Source organism: Pectinophora gossypiella, chromosome 17, assembly GCF_024362695.1.
Source record: "Pectinophora gossypiella chromosome 17, ilPecGoss1.1, whole genome shotgun sequence".
Taxonomy (NCBI): Eukaryota; Metazoa; Arthropoda; class Insecta; order Lepidoptera; family Gelechiidae; genus Pectinophora; species Pectinophora gossypiella.
The window spans coordinates 4,665,420-4,687,227 of record NC_065420.1 but is presented as its reverse complement, the minus strand read 5'-3'; the positions used below and the strand labels follow the sequence as shown (position 1 = coordinate 4,687,227).

The window sequence follows — 21,808 nt, the reverse complement described above, 5'->3', positions numbered from 1 at the left end:
TAACCCTAATACTTACCTAAATCCTATTTACATACTTACGCACTTACTTACCTCTTATAATGGCGGAAAGCAAACCTCCATCAACTCCTTCAGCTTCGAAGAAGGTTCCTGAAATTCTCATATCTGAACCTTGTCCTCTGCAGGTTCTCTGTAATTTCATTAATCCATATAAGGGTGATCGAGAAACCCTAACCGCATTTCTGACAAATTGTCAAAATGCTCTTGATCTGGCTTCACCTTGTCAGAAAATAATATTATTAAAATATATTATAGCTAAATTAGAAGGCAAAGCACAGGTAGCATGTTCTAACAAAGTGTTTGAAACATTTGACGAATTAAAGTTATTCTTAAACCAAAACTTTGGAGAAAGGAAGCATTATAATCATCTGTTGTTAGATCTTCAATCATGTAAACAACAATTTAACGAAACTGTTGCACAATTCGCTTTGCGTATCGAAAGCTGCTTAACATCCTTGCAATCGGAGATACACAATTCAGCTTCCCTAAAAAAGGAGCTCGTCGGTCGACTCGCTATGACCGAAGACCTTGCCTTGTTTACGTTCAATTTAGGATTATCACCACGATTGAGCACAATCGTTCGATGCCGAGAACCGAGGTCATTGAACGATGCCATCAACATAGCTCTCGAAGAAGAGAAGCTTGAAAACCTCGTGTACAAGGTTAATCGTAACAAGCAAGCTCATTCTCATTCGGAAGGTATCTCCAAACCAAAACGCAACTTTCAAAATTCTATATCATCGCAACAAAATTCGATATCACAAAAAAATTGTAGATATTGTAAAAACCCGGGCCATGATATTTCGGAATGTTTTAAACGAAAACATAATAATTCCAAACGAAATTCTAATTATCAAAACAACAATCCCACGGCTCCTATAAATCATGTTGCGGACGAAGCGCAATCGGAGCCGGAGTCGTATAACAACTCGGATGGCCCGTGCGAACTATGTGATAACGATAATTTAAACTAGTAAACAGAATTACGGACACGTGTCGACGTAATTCTGCTCGTTTAGACACAAAAGTAAATGCTAAATCCTCTCGTGTCACTGCTTCCTTAAGTTATGCTAAAGCCTGTGCTCAAAACTCTCCAAAGAGAGTCACTGTATCTAAGAGCCAATCTAATTCAAAATCTCTATCTCAACCCTCTCATACGAGAGACTCTGTATCGTTGAGTCGCAATAAAAATATTGCACCCCTTAAATCTCAACCCTCTCTTACGAGAGACTCTGTATCGTTGAGTCGCAATAAAAATATTGCACCCCTTAAATCTCAACCCTCTCATACGAGAGACTCTGTATCGTTGAGTCGCAATAAAAAAATTGCACCCCTTAAACCTCAACCCTCTCATACGAGAGACTCTGTATCGTTGAGTCGCAATAAAAATATTGCACCCCTTAAATCTCAACCCTCTCATATGAGAGACTCTGTATCGTTGAGTCGCAATAAAAATATTGCATCCCTTAAATCTCAACCCTCTCATATTACGAGAGACACTGTTTCGTTGAGTCGCAATAAAAATGTTGCATCCCTTAAATCTCAACCCTCTCATATTACGAGAGACACTGTTTCGTTGAGTCGCAATAAAAATATTGCAGCCCTTAAATCTCAACCCTCTCATATTACGAGAGACACTGTTTCGTTGAGTCAAAATAGTCATCCATTGCTAAATCCTGAAAACTCTCAAAATAGTGAAGGTCCTATGAGTTCTATCTCTACTTCGTCGGAAAACAATACTATATATAAAGTAAACACAATTTCACATAAAATCTCATTACCGCATATATTATTAAAAACAAATTATGCGGAACACCCTTTATGTTTCTTAATCGACACCGGTTCAACCGTCAGCATAGCTAAACTAGCAAACTTTACGAATAAACCTTCACTATCCAACGAAAAAATTAAATTAAAGGGACTTAGCGATGATGACTCATATTGTGAAACCTTAGGGTCATTCCAAATCAATTTCAATTGCATTACGTCATCCGAAAATCCTTCCACTATAACTTTCGATTTCAAGTTTCATGCTATTAGTGACAATGTTCAATTAAATTACGATGGCATATTAGGCAACGACTTTCTTAAAACTTTAGATGTCGATATTAGATATTCTCGCAACTGTTTGTATATGCGAGGTCATTCTCTACCAATCCGCTTCAATCGGCCCACATATGCCATTCCTCCGCGATCAGAAGCCATAATCGAATGCTCAATTTCTAATGATCTAAAGGAGTACGAAAATCTTAAAGAAAGTTTGGTCCTTGACCATTTTATTTCGGACGGCGTATATATTGCAAATTGTATCGTTCTTCTCAAACCCAATGGTCGAGTTAACTTATCTGTTCTAAATACTACTGAATCAGAGATCATCATTCGAGATTACCGCGTGAATCTCACTCCATATGATAAGCAGTCTTCAACACAAATATCATCTCATGATAATTTTAAAGACATTTACAATGTCCACGTTTTACATTCCGATAGGAATCAACAAGTCCTCGATCTTATACGAGCAAATCATCTTAATAATGAGGAATCCAAACGTCTACTTGAATGTTGTTCTCAGTACACAGATATCTTTCATCTGGAGGGAGAACCATTATCTTTCACTAGTGCACTGGAACATTCAATCAATACAAAGGACTCTGCTCCTGTCCATGTAAAATCCTATCGTTTTCCCGAATGCCATAAGGATGAAGTTGAAGGCCAAATCAAAACAATGTTAGAACAAAATATCATTCGTCCTTCAATGTCACCTTGGAGTGCTCCAGTTTGGGTAGTCCCTAAAAAGAAGGACGCGTCAGGGAAACAAAAGTGGAGGATAGTCATTGACTATCGTAAGCTTAATGACGCAACCGTTACCGAGATCTACCCACTTCCGTTAATAACGGACATCCTCGATCAATTAGGTCACTCCAAGTATTTTACGACACTTGATCTCGTCAGCGGCTTCCATCAAATAAAACTTAAAAAGGAAGACGCTGAGAAAACCGGCTTCACCGTCATCACAAATGGCACTTCAGGACATTATGAATTCACCCGTATGCCCTTCGGGCTGAAAAATGCCCCTTCAACATTTCAAAGATTGATGAACACTGTTCTAACAGGGCTCCAGGGTTTACATTGCTATATTTATCTCGATGACTGCATAATCTATTCTCATGATCTCGATTCACACATTCAAAAACTAAAACTCGTGTTCGACCGACTTCGTCAATTTAATCTAAAACTACAGCCAGATAAATGCGAATTCTTACGTCGCGAGGTCGCTTATCTAGGCCATATAATCACGGATAAAGGTGTGTCACCTAATCCCGATAAAATCAAGGCAGTCACAGACTTCCCTATTCCAAGGAATGCCAAAGACATTAAATCTTTTCTTGGCCTCGTTGGTTACTACCGACGATTTATCGAGAACTTCTCCAAAATCACCAAACCCTTAACTTCCCTTCTTAAAAAGGACGCAGAATTTAAATGGTCATACGACCAACAACAATCTTTCGATATTCTAAAAAATAAACTAACATCTGCGCCCCTCCTCCAATATCCGAATTTTAACGAACCATTTATTCTCACTACCGACGCTTCCAACTACGCTGTCGGAGCCGTGTTATCGCAAGGCGACATAGGTAAGGATAAACCCATTGCCTATGCGTCTCGAACACTCAATAAGGCCGAAGGTAATTACTCCACAATAGAAAAAGAACTTCTAGCTATCCTTTTCGGAGTGAAGACCTTCCGACCTTACTTATATGGTCGAAAATTTAAAATCGTCACCGATCATAGGCCACTTGTATGGCTTTTTAATGTCAAGGACCCTGGTTCTAGATTAATAAGGTGGCGCCTAAAATTGGAGGAGTACGACTACGAAATCATTTATAAACAAGGGAAACTTAATTGTAATGCAGACGCTTTATCTCGTTGCCCTGTCAACACTCTAAATGATTTTGGAGATCCCGATTCAACTCGTAATCCTTCTAATTCTAATTCTAATTCTACTAATTCATCACCTCGCGTGTCCGATGACCCGAGTCCTTCTATTTCCGAAACTTATGAACAATTCTTACAAATAAACCGTCAGCCAGACGTATCTTATAATACAATCATTGAAGAACACAATCAATCTCTACTTAAAGCTAAGTGTAAACTGATAGCTTATCCAACGTCAATTGACTTAGATGAATCTGTCCCATACTGTACAGAAATCATCAATTCCTCCACAAGCGAACCAAATATCCGAGACATCGATCGTGAACTTAACACTTATTATTCCACAAGTAATGATAAACATGTCTTTACTCATCTATTTATTCGTCTCAATCACTATGACGAAATATCTTATAAGGATATATTCAATGTCTTACGCGAATACAGAGATATGATCAAATACTGGTATTTGGAGGAAAAGGAATTCGCAATCTCAGATTTTTCCGATCCTTTTAACAAAATAGTTTACACTAAAATTTACAACATTCTATCTTTTCTATTCCATGATACGGGAATCAAAGTAAATATCTATCGAAATTCAATACTATATCCTACTCCTAGTGAAGTCAAAAACATTTTAAAAGAAAATCACGATTCTGTCTCAGCCGGACACCCCGGCGTATCTCGCATGTTTGATCGAATCAAATCTCAATACTGGTGGAAAAACATGCGCCAAGATATTGATGATTATGTAAAAAATTGTCGCTCGTGTCAAATAAATAAGCCTTTGCGCCAAATGAATCGTGCACCGATGATAATAACATCGACTGCCACAAGGCCTAACGAAAAGGTCTTCCTAGATTTAGTCGGTCCTCTCCCTGAAACTCATGAACATAAGTTCAAATTCATTCTTACACTGCAAGACGACCTGACTAAATATTCACAGGCTTATCCATTGCAAACATGCTCGGCCGAGGAAACGGCCAGATTATTCGTTCGGTATATATCTCACATAGGTATTCCCAAAATGATAGTCACAGATCAGGGAACTAACTTTTGCTCTGATGTATTTAAGCAATTAGAAAAGTTGTTCGGTATAAAGCATATATATGCATCTCCTTATCACCCTCAAACATGTGGTGCTCTAGAGAGGAGCCACTCGACTCTTAAAGAGTATTTAAGATCTTACATTGGAGAAAACCAGCACACGTGGAATCTGTATTTACCTACCGCTATGATTGCGTATAACACAAACGTCCATAGCACCACAGGATTCTCGCCTATGGAACTTTTGCTGGGTTTTAAACCTTATATCCCGAGTAGTATTGACTCTCTAGATAATAATACATACACCGACTACGTCAGAGCCCTTAATTATCGCCTATGTTACAGCCGACAAAAAGCTAAAGAAAACATTATATCTTCAAAAGAACGCTCAAAAAACTATTATGATTCACGTACTAAACCTACAACTTATAAAATTGGCGATATGGTATACATTAAATGCCATCACAAACAAAATAAAGCCTTATCACCGGTGTGGAAAGGTCCTTTTCAAATCATTAAGCTAAATGGACACCACACCGTCACATTACTTATAAATAGAAAACATGTACGTCATCACTATGACGAAATAAAACTCGCAGCTGATCAAACGTTATCACCGTAACATAACGCGCGTCTCTATCTATTCCAGGGCCGCACCACCGGTTATTTGTGAATTCGTTTCACAAATCCGAGATAGTCCTGGACTTTTCTTCGACAAACTTCTAGATGTCAAATTCACTAACGGCGAATGGAATGTCGTTACGTATTTAGATATAAGTCATATTAAACCTAATTTAGATAAAGCGGAGTTCTTATTCGAAAGAGTAAATTTGTTTTGCAATTCGTTTTCATCGTCAAAGTTAAAAACAGATTGTACTAACTCTCTGTCTGCTTTACATAATCAACATATAACTAATGTCAATAAATTTTCTTCTATATCATACTTACTTGTCGATGAACAACCCCGACGTCAAAAACGAGGTCTCATTGATTTTGGGGGCTCCATCCTGAAAACCTTTTTCGGCACTTTAGACAATGAAGATGCGATTAAATTCACTGACGCAATTGACCAGGTACAGACAGACGAAAAACAGTTGTCTTACCTAATGAAAGACAATATACATGTAATTAAGTCAACTATTTCAAATTTTAATAATTCTATGTCTAAGGTCAATGAAAACGAACAAAACCTACTTAAGAATATGGACACCGTGAATAATATGCTAAATAAGATTAGTAACTCTAACGATAAGCTAGAAATAAAATCTCAATTAAGTTCTTTATTCAATTCTTTAGAAGCTATAATTTTAACATTATCTTTCGATATAGATGATGTAAATAATGCTATCCTTTTTGCAAAGCAAAATATATTACATCCTACTGTGCTTAGCCCTTATCAATTGTATAACGAGTTAGATAAGCATAGGAATGCTCTTCCTAAAAACCATGAGTTGGCAGTATCACTAACTCTACAAAACATTCATCAGCTATTAGACATTTCTAAACTCGTTTGTTATTATCACCTTAACAGAATAGTTATGTTAATCAAGATACCGCTCGTCTTACCTCAAACCTATAATCTATTTAATATAATCCCTTTACCCGTTCCTTACGACGTTTCAAAACCAGATACTTTTGTACTTATTGCACCTACAAGTTCTTATGTAGCAATTACAGCTGATCATATGTTTTATTCACCGATAAAAGATATTGAGAAGTGTAAAGTGATCAGTGGCAAGTGTTACGTGTGCGTGTTAACGAACGTATATTCGACAATTGCGAATCCTACGTGTGAAACAACCTTAATCACCGAAGTAGTACAAAATTTACCCGATTCTTGTGAAGTTAAATTGTTACATGGACATGTAGATATTTTTCATAAGATAAGTAATAATAGGTGGCTCTTTGCCCAATCCGAACCAGGCAAATGCCATATCACTTGTAAGAACAACCCTATCAGTTATGATGAAATTTTGTTTTCTATTGGTATTTTAAAATTGCCAAAAAACTGTAAAGCTTTTTACAAAACTTTACAATTTGATCCTATTACTGAAAACTACATTTCCAATGTAACAAACTCAATTTCTGACTTTAACATAATACTCGATGATTGTTGTGAAAGGACTAAACTGAACAAAACATTGTCAAAATTACCTTATAATAAGCTTACAAATATTGATAACTTAGATTCACTGTTACATGCTAGTGTGCATTTAGATTACCTGGAAAAGGAATTAAATAGTATCGAAAGTCCAACTCATATGCAAAAGTATGGCATTCATTATATATCGTTAAGCTATGTCCTAGGAATAATATTTTTGTTGTATTTACTTTATAGATGTAGAAAACGTCTGTGTCGAAATAATCCTTCCACATGCTTAGTCCAGATATTTAACCAATGTCACAATAAAAATAGTTCTAACAGACCAGTAGCACAGACCGTAGTGATGTCGAATGTGCAGGAATCTTTCTCAGACACGGAAGATGAGATAAGGACACCAGTCGCAGTCAAAAGGAATATAATCCTTGCATCTCAAAAACACTCACCTTAACTTCAAATTCATACTTATTATTTTCGTCGATAAGAACTTATTATTAATATAGTAATTTTTAATATAATGTAACCGAAATCCAAGTTCGATCTGATTTTAATCTCACATCATTTTAAGGGTGATGTTCGATCTTATTCGGGGGGTTGTTATATATTAAATTACAGGGTAATCATATAAAATAAAAACTGCATACTCAATTCCTATTGCATTGACGTCAATGCAATAGGACTCCGGAACCATCAAGTTTCATTTCAATGGGAAATCGTTAGTTCGGGTTTGGAATTCGGATAGCAACTACGTTTTGTATAATTCTAATACATTTTCTTTAAATAAATCTTTTTAGCGTAAATAAAATTGTTTTTTAAAAAGCATCACCTGACCCACCCCGTAATAGCACCCAGATTGTATCAGTCACTGTTGTTAGTACAACTTAGTGATGCGACTGATTCAATCCGTTGAGTAGGCTATTAGTCACACGTTCCAAAGTGCAAGCAATTTAATGGTCCTGATTCCAGTACACACTACCTAATTTTATTTTAAGTTATACCATTTTCTTTTTTTATTTTTTTGGACAATCGACAGGCGTAATGGAACACACGACAGAAATTTAAAAAAGCCCTCCCAAATGGTAAAAAAAAAACCAACCGACATTAACCGATATTGTCAATAAACCGACAGAATTAAGTTGACAGCACACGTCGAACAGGTAATATCAGCGGGATGCCTACTTTATTCATTCATTCGCTCATTCATTTTAAAATTAACAGTTGTCAATCATCCCTCGCTATCCTTTTCGGCGGATAAGAAAATGACGGATACAAAATAGGAGCTGTTTGCAGGAATCGGGGCCAATACATCATTCAATTTTCAAAGCGATACCGGCGATCTTACATTTAACAACAAAAAATAAAAATCATGCGCCCGCTAAATTACTGAATGTGTGCCTAAAGGTGCTTTCAAATTAGACGCGCTGCTGTAGCACTGCTGTCGCGCGACAACCGCACTGCAAGATAGCATAAAGCTATACAAAATGACGCGGCTTCAGTGCGACCGAGCGACACTTGTCATTCTATCTACATACATACATAAGATCACGCCTATTCCCTGTAGGGGTAGGCAGAGACTCCGAAACTCAACTTGCTACGATTACTACTATCATCATAGACTTCATGCTCGCCGGTTTCGAGTACCCTTGACCTGGCCTATCTATTCATTCTACCTACCACTCATATAAATCCCAAAATGATTATTGTCATGAATAAAACTGCTCTTGTATGCCCATTGTCCATCGCGTCACTATTGCGAAAAAAATGTACCTAAGTAACGTAGGTAGGTAACTGAAGGTCGTAATAGTCATCAAATAGTTCGTCATATTTATTTTAGTTCATCAGTCAAATGGAATTCCATTGTCTCCGCTTACCCAGGTAGGAAATAGGCTTGAGTTTATGTATGTGCCAGTCAGTAGGGTCAAATAGGGGATTCTGGATCACGATGCGAGCGAAAACAGAATTCCCCTATTTGACACTACAGCATAAAATGATCGAAGAAACTATAAAAATTCTAACCGGCAGATGCAAACAGACTGAATTATACCGTAAAACAAGATAGGACAAATATTTTTATCAGCTAAATGATATGTATAAGTGTGGCTTAAAGAAATCGCCATACTGTGAATGTCACCCAGATCAAACCCTATCTCACATAGTGAACGAGTGCCCTCTACACCGGTTCCCAGGTGGCATAGCCGAGCTGCATTTGAGCTGCAGCTGCAGAGACTTGGTTAGGGGAGCTTAAGCTGGATATATGATACACGCAGGATATATTATTTCTGTCTACCATACGCAATAATAATAATAAGCTAAATGATAAAATACTGTAGGGTCAAATAGAGGATTCTGGATCAGAATTCCCCTATTTGACCCTACTTCAGTCTGATGAATTATCATGAAAATAAATCAAGTTCGTTTTGTAACTCGTGACGTATCTCAGTGTGACATTTGAAATCACTAGTACACACATAAAATGTGTATGCTCCTACTATAAATGTAAATACTAGGTGATTTATGCTATTTAAATTGGCGTCATTACGGGGCGTTTAAATTCATTCATTTAGCTACAATTCTTTGCTATGAATCTCTGTCATTTCAGAACATAAACCGTATAATAATAACCGGACGTGTGGGAATCAAATATCTATCATTTCATACGTGATTTAGGAAAGCGACGTGTTTCGGATTGACATAATCTGACATGTCAATCGCACATGTGTGCTTATGGAATCCCTTACCATCTTCCATCAGGGTGGTTAAAACGCCACATCGAATTTGTCAGTTGCGCATATAAAAGTAAGTGCGCAATGCAGACAAATGTCAAATAGCAAAATTGCTTTTTCAGATGAATTTTCTCGAGGTGGCCTTTATAACCCTTCTGTATTGGATTGACATACTATGACATGTCAATTTCACATGTGCGCTTACGGAATACCTTACCATCTTCCATCAGGGTCGCCAACTCTATCCAGAGCTCCAGAAACTTGCTGCGAGCTCATTATTTATCTCAATGTGGTTATTCCTAAGTGTATTTACTATTATGAAGTATTCTGTAATTATATTTCCCTAGGTACTTATTTTGTTGTGTGTCTATGTATAGTTAATCTATATTTCCTTTATAGTATGGTTAGTTATTAGGAAATATGTATTTTATATATTGAGTATGTACGTATTATTACGTATAGTGTATTTATATCAATATTAACTGTTGTTGTTTCACCGTTCCGCATCCAAGTTTTTTTATAGCTGATTCCTGGTAGTGGTTGCCTGGAAGAAATTGCTTCAGAGCAACAAGACCGCCCATTTGTACTGTTGCTAAATGTTTTATAAAAGTTTGTATGTTGATAAAATGTTTTATAAGACACAAATTGAAAATACATAGACAAATACATTCCATTCAAATACAATTGTAACAACACAGACACAATACTTGTAGATTTGTTTTTTTTTTGTATGTTGATTTGATTTATTATTTTTATTACTGTCACTGTTGATTTTCGGAATCGTTTGTAACTTGTAAGACCCTGAACTTCATTTGTTACAACCACGTCTTATAAATATTTTACCACGTTTATGTAAATAATTGAACATCGTTAGGATAGGCAGTTACAAGTTACTAAAACAAACGAGTATACATCGTATGTTACCTTAATTAAATGTTTGTTATTAATTAATGAATTGTAAGTATAGGAACAACATGTTGTACATACAACCCATTGCTTGTATTTACTAAATGATGACTAAATATAATACATACCTATATACCAGATTTAAAACATAGTCCGAACCACAGTTTAGTGACGCATAGAATGTGGGACTTTTCAGGCTAAGTTCTCCAAAAAACCTACAGAAATGGCGCTGTAAAGATTTGACTTCGTTTAATCTTCAAATTTCATGGATAAATAGACGTATGCATCTTTTATCTTTGTTTTTGAGTATAAATGATTACACCCAGGAATGGTGGAAAATTTCACTTGATATTAACTCAGAATAATGAGCTGAATCATACCTCAAGTTTTCGTTACGATGTCACTAACACCCCATTGCATAGGTAGACACGGATAGAAACAGAGAACCTCCTTTTTCGAAGTCGGTTAATAACGAGGCAACTAGATCGTCCGTAGTAGAGCCCCGACTTAGGTAATATTTACTATGTCGCCGGTAGCTACGAGTTACTACAGTTGCTAGTACTGCATGCTTCGAGGAGTGCTAGTGAGGAGATCGACGTAGTATAGACATATTGGGCTTTTGATAAGAAAAACCGTTGATCCGTTAGTTCCGCTTATTACTTACTGGGGGGGTTAAAATGGCTACATCGAAGCAATTCATCTAAGAAAGCAATATTGTAATTTGACATTTGCGCATATAAAAGTAAGTGCGCAATGCAAGCAAATGTCAAATAGCAATATTGCTTTCTTAGATGAATTGCTTCGATATGGCCATTTTAACCCCCCAGATGTAAGTGTGTAGTCGTTACATGAGTCATGTCAGGGGCTCAATAATAATCCACCTCACAACCCACACGATAGAAGACAAGAAAAAGATCATTCTTTGAATAGATAAATACCATGTTACGCCCAGCGTGACCTACGCGATCTGCAAAAACATCCAATGCAGGTAGACGAATCCATAGAACAACTTGTTATTCTTTACGAGTATGTGAGGTTAGTTAACTTTTTTTAGATAATAAATCTTACTGCCGTTTGTATGACGAACGAACTGAGGAGACTGGTACCGCGACAAAACGTATTGTGGTTTAACGGTATCAGTGGTTTACCTATGTAATACTTTATTGATATAAATAAATTTAAAAAAAAAACATCACGAAAAAAAACCATAAGTCCTACTGCACAAGCCTCAATAGTTCTGTCTTCGCATTCGAAGATCGTTTACGTGAAAAAAAGTATTGTCGGACTTCGGGCACGAGCCGATAGTAAACGTGTGTACGAGAAAAATATCTCGAATAAAATGCTCACGAAGATATTTTTATGTAATTCAAGAGGTACAACCCTATGACGTAGGGAAGGTTAGAAGCCTTAATATTCCGTTTGGTTACGTAAGTGCGCCAAAATACCTCTATTTAGAGGTCTGCAGAGAAACTTATTGTATTTTACACTTTACATAACTTCGTTTGACCTCCCAAGTACACATAAGGAAACAATTTCGCTATTTGGCTTCTCGGAGTTTATAACATTCGACGTGATGGTTTAATGTTTAATATCTTCAACCTTAAAACGTTAGCGGCTGTTTTGTCAGATTTTTCACGGCGCTATTTTAATAAATTGAATAGGTACTGTGATGTGTGTTACTGGCCGTGGATGAGTTTTTATGATCATTTTATTTGCATTTTGAATTATTTGAGAAGACGCCGGTTGTTTTTGCAGATTGAGACCGACGTTCCTCGAGGCTGAACATACACACTTCTCTATTCCAGCATTGCACTGAGGACTATCATCTCATCTTCGAGGGTCTTTCGGATTATACGAACTCTTTCTTTACTCTAAAGTAAAGTGAATGCAACGGGAATCGTATGTACCAGTGTCTTGATCCTCTGAGCCCCTATACTTGCATTCAACTCAGAATCATGGTCTGAACCATCCCCCTCAGTATTTGTTACGATGTCACTAACACCCTGTCTAATTGTATGTACTTTACAGGGTGTAAGTGACATCGTAACAAATACTGAGGGCGATGATTCAGCTCATTATTCTGAGTTAATATCAATATCACACACGCTACAGTACCCACCTTCAACCTATTAAAATAAGAGTTATTCTCTTATTCTTCTTTTTCTTATTTATTATCTCGGTCCATGACTAAGGACTTGTCAAAACATATTTCGATGCATACGTCTCACTACTGGCTGTGCTCTGTTACTCCATACCAGTAACACACCCCGGACACTTCATACAAACAACCTCGTATTACACAAACACCACACAGTGACGTCATCGTACACACGCATGTGTGTGTGACATCTGATGCCATACGATTTAAGACTAAAATATGTTCGAGGGGGGGGGTGAGGTAAACCTAGCTTGGACGCTGGTGGGGAGTGGAGAGTTCCCGTTCTATAGGTACGTTCTATTCTTTATTCTATGCCAGTAACTTGCGCGCATTATTTACCTCTGTGAGGCTGCGCGGAGCGAACAACTGTATGCTTGAGTATTTAGGCACATTTTAGCACGCAGCGATCGCAGGTGACATCGCCAAAACGGAGTAGGTTATATTACGACGTGGTAGGTATAGGAGATTTTGTACTGAGTGATTTATCTGTTATGTAGTAACTATTAAGTATTTGTGCTACTGTTCCTAACGCAAGGCCCTGGGCAAGTAAGAGGTATGAGTATGACATCTAGGATAAGGAACATATTTAAGCACACTGCTCCACCGTGGGCTGTCGACGGAACATCAAGTATCTATAGATGTAAGTACATAAAACTTCGACACCCAGAACTAGGTTATTTTAGATACAGTGACATCGTAACGAATAAGTACTGAGGGGGATGATTCTGAGTAAATATCAAATGGAATTTTCCGTCGCAAAATTCATGTTTCTTTTGTTTTTTAAAATTATTTTAAATTTTATATTTTCCTCCTTAGTTTTTCTTACGATGTCACTTACACCCCGTATAAGTATATACAGGTAGCCATACAAGTACGTATGTGTGTTATAGTGGTAACGTAACGAATACTAAAGGGGATGACAAAGACCACGATTCTGAGTTGATATCAAGTGAAATTTCTAGTCGGAAAATTCATGAATATTTTAGGGAATTTTTAAATTACTTCCATACTTTTGCAACGGAAAATTTCATTTGATATTAACTCAGAATCATGGGCTCAAATATCCCTCAAAGTTTTTGTTATGATGTCAATAATACCCTGTATATATATAGCCATAGTCCTTGCCTTTACTTACTATTTTAAATTCAACATCGTTGTGACGATAGTGTTCATGTTGTGAATCTGTAACAAAAAAAAATATTTTAAATTAAAATTTCTTATGCTTAGGAGAGTTAATGCTGCGGCTCATCCGGATATTCCCGAATACGAGTCTGGGATTAAGTAATGTGGGAAATGGGGACGTGTATATACGCCTTTACGCAAGTATGTTTGGCAGTAGATATACTTACCGCAATATTTATTCAATTACAAAAAAGTATTTTTATTTCTTCAATAAAGGGCAATCTAAACACTTTTTGTACGAAATCATTAATTGAAATTATGCCGCAGAGCTTGATAGATTGCGTAAATATGCCTCGCGATCAGAATTTATGAGGAACGATACGTCTCCGCCACAATTTTATTAAGTGCCAAGGTTCTCAGGTAATGGATAAATAATGTCCAAATTATTTTTTCTCCCCTTAAAAGTTTATTTATTCAGGGAAATTTGAGAAGGAGCGACATCGACCTATAGGTATTTTATACTGAAAATAGATTGCTTTTTAACTGCGAGTGCTATCAAAAGGGAAGAGGCTTGGTGAGCTGCGGCTGTTTTGAATTTAACTTATCAATAGTAACCAACTGTTACAATAGAATCGATCGGCCTAATTTCGCCTGATAAGTACATCACTATGCTAATGAACGTCACAACACTGGCTTCTATACTTTCACAGATCTTCTATATTAAAGCTATTGTATAATAGTACAACATTGTATAATTATATTGAAATATAAATCACTAATTGTACAGAAATATTCGTTCTGTTTAATACTATCTACTTATCCAGTAAGATAAGCTTAAACTACACAAGCTAAATTCTTATTCCACATATGACTTTCTAGCGAATATTCGCGCCGTAGGAAGGATTTTTCCCAAATCCTTTTAAAATTACCTAAACTTGAGACTTCCTTAAGTAATCTTCAGAATTTCTTCGCTGCATACTTAAAGCGTTTTGGTGCTCAGTAAAATAACTCGTGCTTTCAGGGCAAAGAACGGGTAAACCCCTGCCTCCAGGAATTTAGCTTGGAAACTAAACTTGCGATAATTTGTTTATGAGGACATTTTACAGACTCAAACTGTGACTTGCGTGTTTTTTGAAGAATGTCGAGGTCAGTAGATGTTATGCAAAGTCGGAAAATATGGTCAAACACCGCGAAACAAAAAAGAAATGGAAACTTCTGGCTGAATAGAAGAATTGATAGAAACCGGATTCCAATTTTAAAATTACTTATGTTCACATAAAATATAGTATAGAGTTTAGGAAATATTACAAATTTTCCATTAACATTAAACAAATAAACAACTTACGTACACTAATATTTGCGTAATGTGTGCAAACAAAAATATTAACTAGTTCGTAGTTCACAGATAGTGGACGGACGGTACAAAAGTGCATTGCATTATTAGAACATTCGATGAAATAAGCACTTATCGTACTTATACGATGAGAAAAAAAAATCTGAATCTGAATTGAATGTTAATGACCTGAGGGTTAAAATGGCCACATCGAAGCAATTCATCTAAGAAAACAATATTGCTATCTGACATTTGTTTGCATTGCGCACTTACTTTTATATGCGCAAATGTCAAAATGCAATATTGCTTTCTTAGATGAATTGCTTCGATGTGGCTATTGTAACCCCCCTGTACTAATAACGGTTGCACGTACATTGCAATCTTACAAATCGTAAAAAAGGACGTAATACTCTAGTCAGATGCCATAGAATAATGAATAATACTACATATAGAACGGTACCTCGCCTGAGCTAGGTTTACCCCCCCGCCCCCCAGTCTTACTTTTTTTTTTTTTGTTATGGTTTTCCCCGAAGGGTAAGGCAAAGGGAACTATGCCCATACAGCCATGTCTGACGTATTTTTTTTCTTGATGATTAATGAAATGATGAAAGGTGATGATGATGAAACCTAAGCCCCCACCCTCGGAGTAGACTCCTACTCCGAACCCCAAACGAATTAACTCAAAAGTCCGCATAAACTTTTGAGTTATGAAGCGGCTTCCTGACACGAAGCGAAAATAGGCAGATACACTTTGTTTATTGAATACTCCAATATAATAACACTCGCGAATGTCTTCCGACTAACTTAATGCGATCATTAACCACAAAACACCACTTCGTATTAATTATTTAGATTACTCAATGAAGAAAGCAACTGTCCCGTTCCCGTTTCCCGCCAAAAAGCCCCCCAGTCTTACTTTAGTCTTCAATCGTATGGGCGTCAGACGTCACACACGCAGATGCGCGAGTACGATGCCGTCAATGTGTAGTGTCTGCGTAAAACGAGGTGTTTTGTATAAACTGTGCCGGGTGTGCAAATGCCTAAATAATTTTGTATTAGACGTTTGGCTCTGGCTGTTTGACGATGACCAATAAGGAGTACGGTCACGAGCATTAATATGTATGCACTTTGGTACCATGTCACATTAACTTTTTTGACAAATTGAACTGTAAGTCTCACTAAATGTTAAATATGTTAGTGCGACAGAGTCCTAAAGTGGGTACATTATATTGCTCATGACTGTACTTAACGGGTTACATGCGACTGTTTGTTTATTTATCCCAAGTTTGGTCACTAGCCATGCTATGTTCATTGGCTATTCCCGTCAGACTGAAACCTGATAAACCCTCTCGGACGTTTACAAGCTTCTCTAAAAGATTCCGGATCCGTTTATTTGTACCCAGGGGGTTCTAAAAAGTCCACATTGAAACATTTCATCTAAAAAGCAATATAACTATTTGATATTTGCTTATAATGGAAGTGCCCGCCGCAGTGTCAAAAAGCAATTGTAAACGACCCACGAACATTTTTATATGGATTTTATACTTTTTTATAAATTATATACAATCTCCTTAGTTTATAAGAATTTCTGTTTTATTCTTCTTATGGTGTGATTGTCTTTTGTTTTCTCTCTTAAATTTTTACTATCTAAGGACGGTCGTTGATTTTAAGTTTTTTTTTATTTTCTTTTTTATATACATACATATGTATTTTCCTTTGTTTTAATTTAATAAAAGTGATATTCGTTTAGTTTTTCTTTTTAATTCCGCCCACGCGCTGCGGACCATTTACAGCAATGTTGCTTTTTCAGATGAATTGCTTCAATGTGACCTTTCTAACTCCCAAGACGTTCATATAACTAAGGTAAATTTTAAATTGGACAGAGTAGTAAAAGTTTACCAAATACGTGGTAAGTAACACCTTTCAACAGCTGCACTACGGTACCTACTCTAAATTTATTTACTACGTATTTCATTTCCAACTTTTAGATGTCGGGATAAGCAGAATATTTGTATGTTTTTCTTTACTCACAGTCCAACATAGAAGTAAAACAAAAGAAGACGCAACCCGGGGATTTAAAAAGGCAACATTGCAGCAATTCTTCATCTACTTAGCTATCAAATTCACCTAAAAAAGCAATATTGTAATTTGATATTTGCGTATAGAATTGTGCAATGTCAAATAGTCACCTGAATTTTTTTAGATTAATTGATTCAATGTGACTTTTTAGACTTCCAGGTATAAGGCTTTCTTTATTTCGTTGTCGTAACGGAAATGTTTCTCAAACAGGAAACTAAGATAGGAAGCAAACAAATTGCCACTCCGACTGGCTCAGGAAATCGCTAAATATAGTATTTAACATAGTTTCGACATGCGGCTTTGCTTAAAGCTCACTTTAGGAACACATTGCATAATATATTTTGGACGGTATATATCCTTTGTCATGGCTACAAGATAAAGTCATCTTTGTAATTTATGATAATAGGTAGCTATCTAGTGAGAAGTAAATGACGAGATACTTAGGGGCGGAATATAGTTATTATTATTTATTTTGGCTATATCATTGTTAGTTTTTTGCGCTTGAGATGTTTCCAACGCTTCTATTTATACCAATTTAATATTAAGTTCAGTACAATTAATGAATATATTTTCAATAAGATAATATTTCACAATTATCTCAATGCGCGGTAAGCTTCGCACTAACCTGTACTCTATATTTCTGTCCTGTTGTCACCATGTTATGCTCACCATGCTAGAAAGGAAATGGTATACTTGTAAGTATTATTCAGGCTCAGAAACGAAAGGTAGGTACGTAAAATGTTCAGGAGCGCCCGTTTACACTTCGGAACTACTCACCGACAGAAAACAAATGAAGAATCGTCCCGATGCTCGTTTGTTCTATTGTTTTTCTCGTTTACCGTTCGTAAGCAGATGCCGGTAACCCGTCCATTGTCTTTGCCCTAAATTCGGAATAAAGCATTGTCCACTATCTCCGAAGCACTGGTATAGAAAATTGCCTATAAGCGTCTTCGGACCGCGTTCTAACGGCGATGGTAGACTGGGCAAGGCGATTTTATGATTTATGATCTGTGATTGTGGTTTAACGCAGTTTTGAATTAAAACCAAAGTAGGATAAAACTATTATAGAATTTATCGAAACTAACGTAATTTATGAAGCGGATGTATGAAGGCCTAGGCGAACGAATTCAAGATGTTTTAAAGTAAGGCCAGTGCCGTGTTTATCAAAACTTACAAGTCTACACGTTCACTTCACAAGCTACAAGTTACTCACAAGTACGTGTAAAATACGTTTATCAAAAAAAAGTAGAGGGATTGTAAAATATACTTGTGAAATAAATATTGACACTTGTAACATGTAATTTACATGTGTAGTTTTGATAAACACATACTTGTAATAATGAAAATTTTTACAAGCTCTTGTAATACAGGACTTGTAAATATGATTGCACAGGTCAAAGGAACTCTATAAATTTAATGACAGTGGAAGAAGCGAAATTGGTGACCGAGGCTTAGTATATTGAATTCCGAACTCTCTACTTAATTCTATAGAAAATAGTGATCTTACGTACCTAATTAAAACACATAATAACCGGTTCTTACCGCGTTTAAAATAGGGATATGAGACTCTCGATATTTCGACACTGTTGCAAGTGCCATGATCACGGGATGACTGATGAGATTGAAGTGGAAAAGGTAGTTACGTACCTATGTATGTAGAATCTACCCGTACTTGTATCGCTTCTCGTGCAGAAGATGACTACCACGAGTTATAATTTCCATCCACCATTGCCACGTAATGTGTAGAGGCACCCTAATCGCAATGTCTTGTGCCTCGGTCTTTGTATGCCTCGAGGCTTGGATGCTTGTCTGCTTCAAACTCGACATACTCCCCTGTTTTAACAACGATTTTGTCTTTACTGCCATTCTTGTAACATTAAGTAAAAGTAACTGTAATGTGTAACGCTAAAGGCAGCTTGGCTTCACAGGCAGCGTCACGTTTGTGTTATTTCCATTAAGAAATGAATCAAAAGAGACAATAGATGTTTGTGACTCTACCCACGCTAACCCACTATCAGTCTATTTATTTCAGTACCTATTTTGCTACAGTTCTCCTTTAAGTCCACAGTGGTGTTAATTCCAGTACCATCATCACTAATTTAAGAGCCACGCTCTTGTCGGTGTAGCTACTTTTTAGGGAAAAATAGAGCAGTGGTTTCCCACTTGTCTTCTGCCCCGCAGTACTATGTCTGACACGAGTAGAAGGACGCCCAGAGTAGTCTAATTTAAAGCCGTACTAGGATTCCTGTCCTCCGCCTCTGAATAGTACTGACAGTTACTGCTGCTCTCTGTCAGGTTCCAGGTTACAGTCCCTGTGATTCGCCTCTTCCGTCGTCGTTGCCGTTGAGGTCTTCACCCGTATCCCCGGGCAAGGGTTCTACGTTATACCCCGTCGATCTGGGTCCCTATTCGAACTCAGCCACCATCTTACTCCGGCCTACTGAAGTAAGAGGCGTTCACCCCCGCGGCTAGGACGCGCCGAACACGAATTGGCCCAGTGGAGGGCAGAGAAGATGACTCTGTCTGTGTGAATTACACACCATCTAATTTTATTTTAAGTTATACTTGTCATTTTATTACTCGTCCCTTTCGTTTTCGGCGGATAAGAGAGTGACAGGAATAACTTAAAATAAAATTAGATGGTGTATACAGGAATTAGCACCAGTATGTAGAATGTAGTATTTGCTCAGGGGTGAGAAGTTTGAGTACCTCTGGAGTTATCAGGTGTGCTCCAAGGATGACACAGGGATGATGCTTGCTCATCAGGGGCTCACATTCAGCACGTTGAGGAGGGTTTCAGCCTCTGAGTGGTAAAATCGACACAACGTGGAGTCTCTTAGCTCTATAGTGGTCATGTGATTGACAAGGCAAAAATGTTCAGTTGAGGCTCTCACTAAGATGCGCATTCCTGTTTCCAAAAGCACCCCTTAGCCTTAATAATTAGTGATCATAGAGGTTAAAAAAACCACATCGAAGCAATTAACTAAAAAAGCAATTTTGTTTTTTTCTATGAATCGCTTCGATGTGGCCTTTTTAACTCCCCCCCCCCCCCCCAGTTTTTTGCTTACTACAAATAAGTCCATCACTTTAGACAAAACATAGGCAATAAGCAAAGAATAAGCAACATGGTTCCAAGTTTTTCTTTTCGTCTGCCGCCACATATGGACTTAGAAACTTAATAACGTAAAAACTACTCCTGTCTTCCCTTAATAGGGGCAAAATGATGGATGTGTTTCAAACTCACAGAAAGTTTTTATTATATTTTTACTTCCCTTTACTCTTTTCAGAAGTTATGAACTGCAGAAAAGGAATACAGATCAGAAACTTGCGTCTATTGCCTTACGGCTTTTTTATTTCGAAGACATTGTCAAACATCAAAGCTTTCCTTTGTCAGAATCGACTGTGATCTGACAATCCAACCTCTAGGCTTCTCTAATTTTGACAGCTTCGGTGGATAACTGAGGTCTGTCAAAACCATAGAACAACACGGGCTTCCGGTGGACTGCAGGTCAAAATCAGAGTCATTTTTCAGTAATTGGTTGATGTGGAAGCCAGAACTGTATTTTGAAAAGCCATTGATGTAATTGTTTGCCGAAAGTTTTATTCATCGATATGATAGTATCTTAGGACAAAGATAAATTATGAATTAAGATAAAGATTTATTTTTATTTTTTGACGGACCAACCGCTGCTGTTAAAAGTCACAGAATAAAGTCTAAGAAAGGAAAACCGGATATCAATGCAAGAAGATGGAAGTAGCCATAGTATGGAAATTAAGTACTAATAAATAAAATATTTTGCAAAGGTAAATCGATTTATAAAACGATACGATTTGAGGAAATCACTAGAGTATTTATTTGATTAATGTTTAAAAAAAATACCTATTCCTAGCAACTTGACCAAGTGCCGGTTATAACCATCTTCCTGCGACATAATAAATTACGTAATATATTGTTTAAAGAAGTAGATAAAGTTTGCAAACAAGGTCATCTTATCATCCGGCCTAGTGTTCCATTCGGACCGTCGTCACATAAAAATTCTCACAATATTCATTCAACTTCATTGTTATGTTTCTTATGAATCAGCGTCAAATTTCTTACTTACGGTCACTTACTTTGTTATTTTTACTAAGTCAGTGGTTCCCAAAGAGTTTTATTACGCGCCGTTGAAAGTTTAATTCGCCTACCCCATAAGCAGAGACTAAAGAATAATTAGGTACCGCGTATAGAACGGTAACTCTGCGCGGTGTGATACTATGTAGGTCCTATACTACCTACTCTACCTAATTTTGAGGAAAATCCTAGGACACCGTAGACCAGGCAGACGAAATACGTTTTGGCTCTCCATGAGTGGTACGAATACAGCACTAAGTACCTGTTTCGTGCGGCT

The 21,808-nt window shown here is 37.0% G+C and overlaps 1 protein-coding gene across 1 annotated transcript in view; it reads right to left on the bottom strand.

Moving 5' to 3' along the window:
- LOC126374331 (probable beta-hexosaminidase fdl) overlaps positions 1–21,808 on the bottom strand; it is a 134,233-nt gene that overhangs the window by 79,564 nt on the left and 32,861 nt on the right. The window contains exon 2 of the mRNA XM_050020903.1: positions 14,022–14,068. The gene's annotated coding sequence lies outside the window, so the exon portion shown is untranslated. The remainder of the gene's footprint in view (positions 1–14,021; positions 14,069–21,808) is intronic.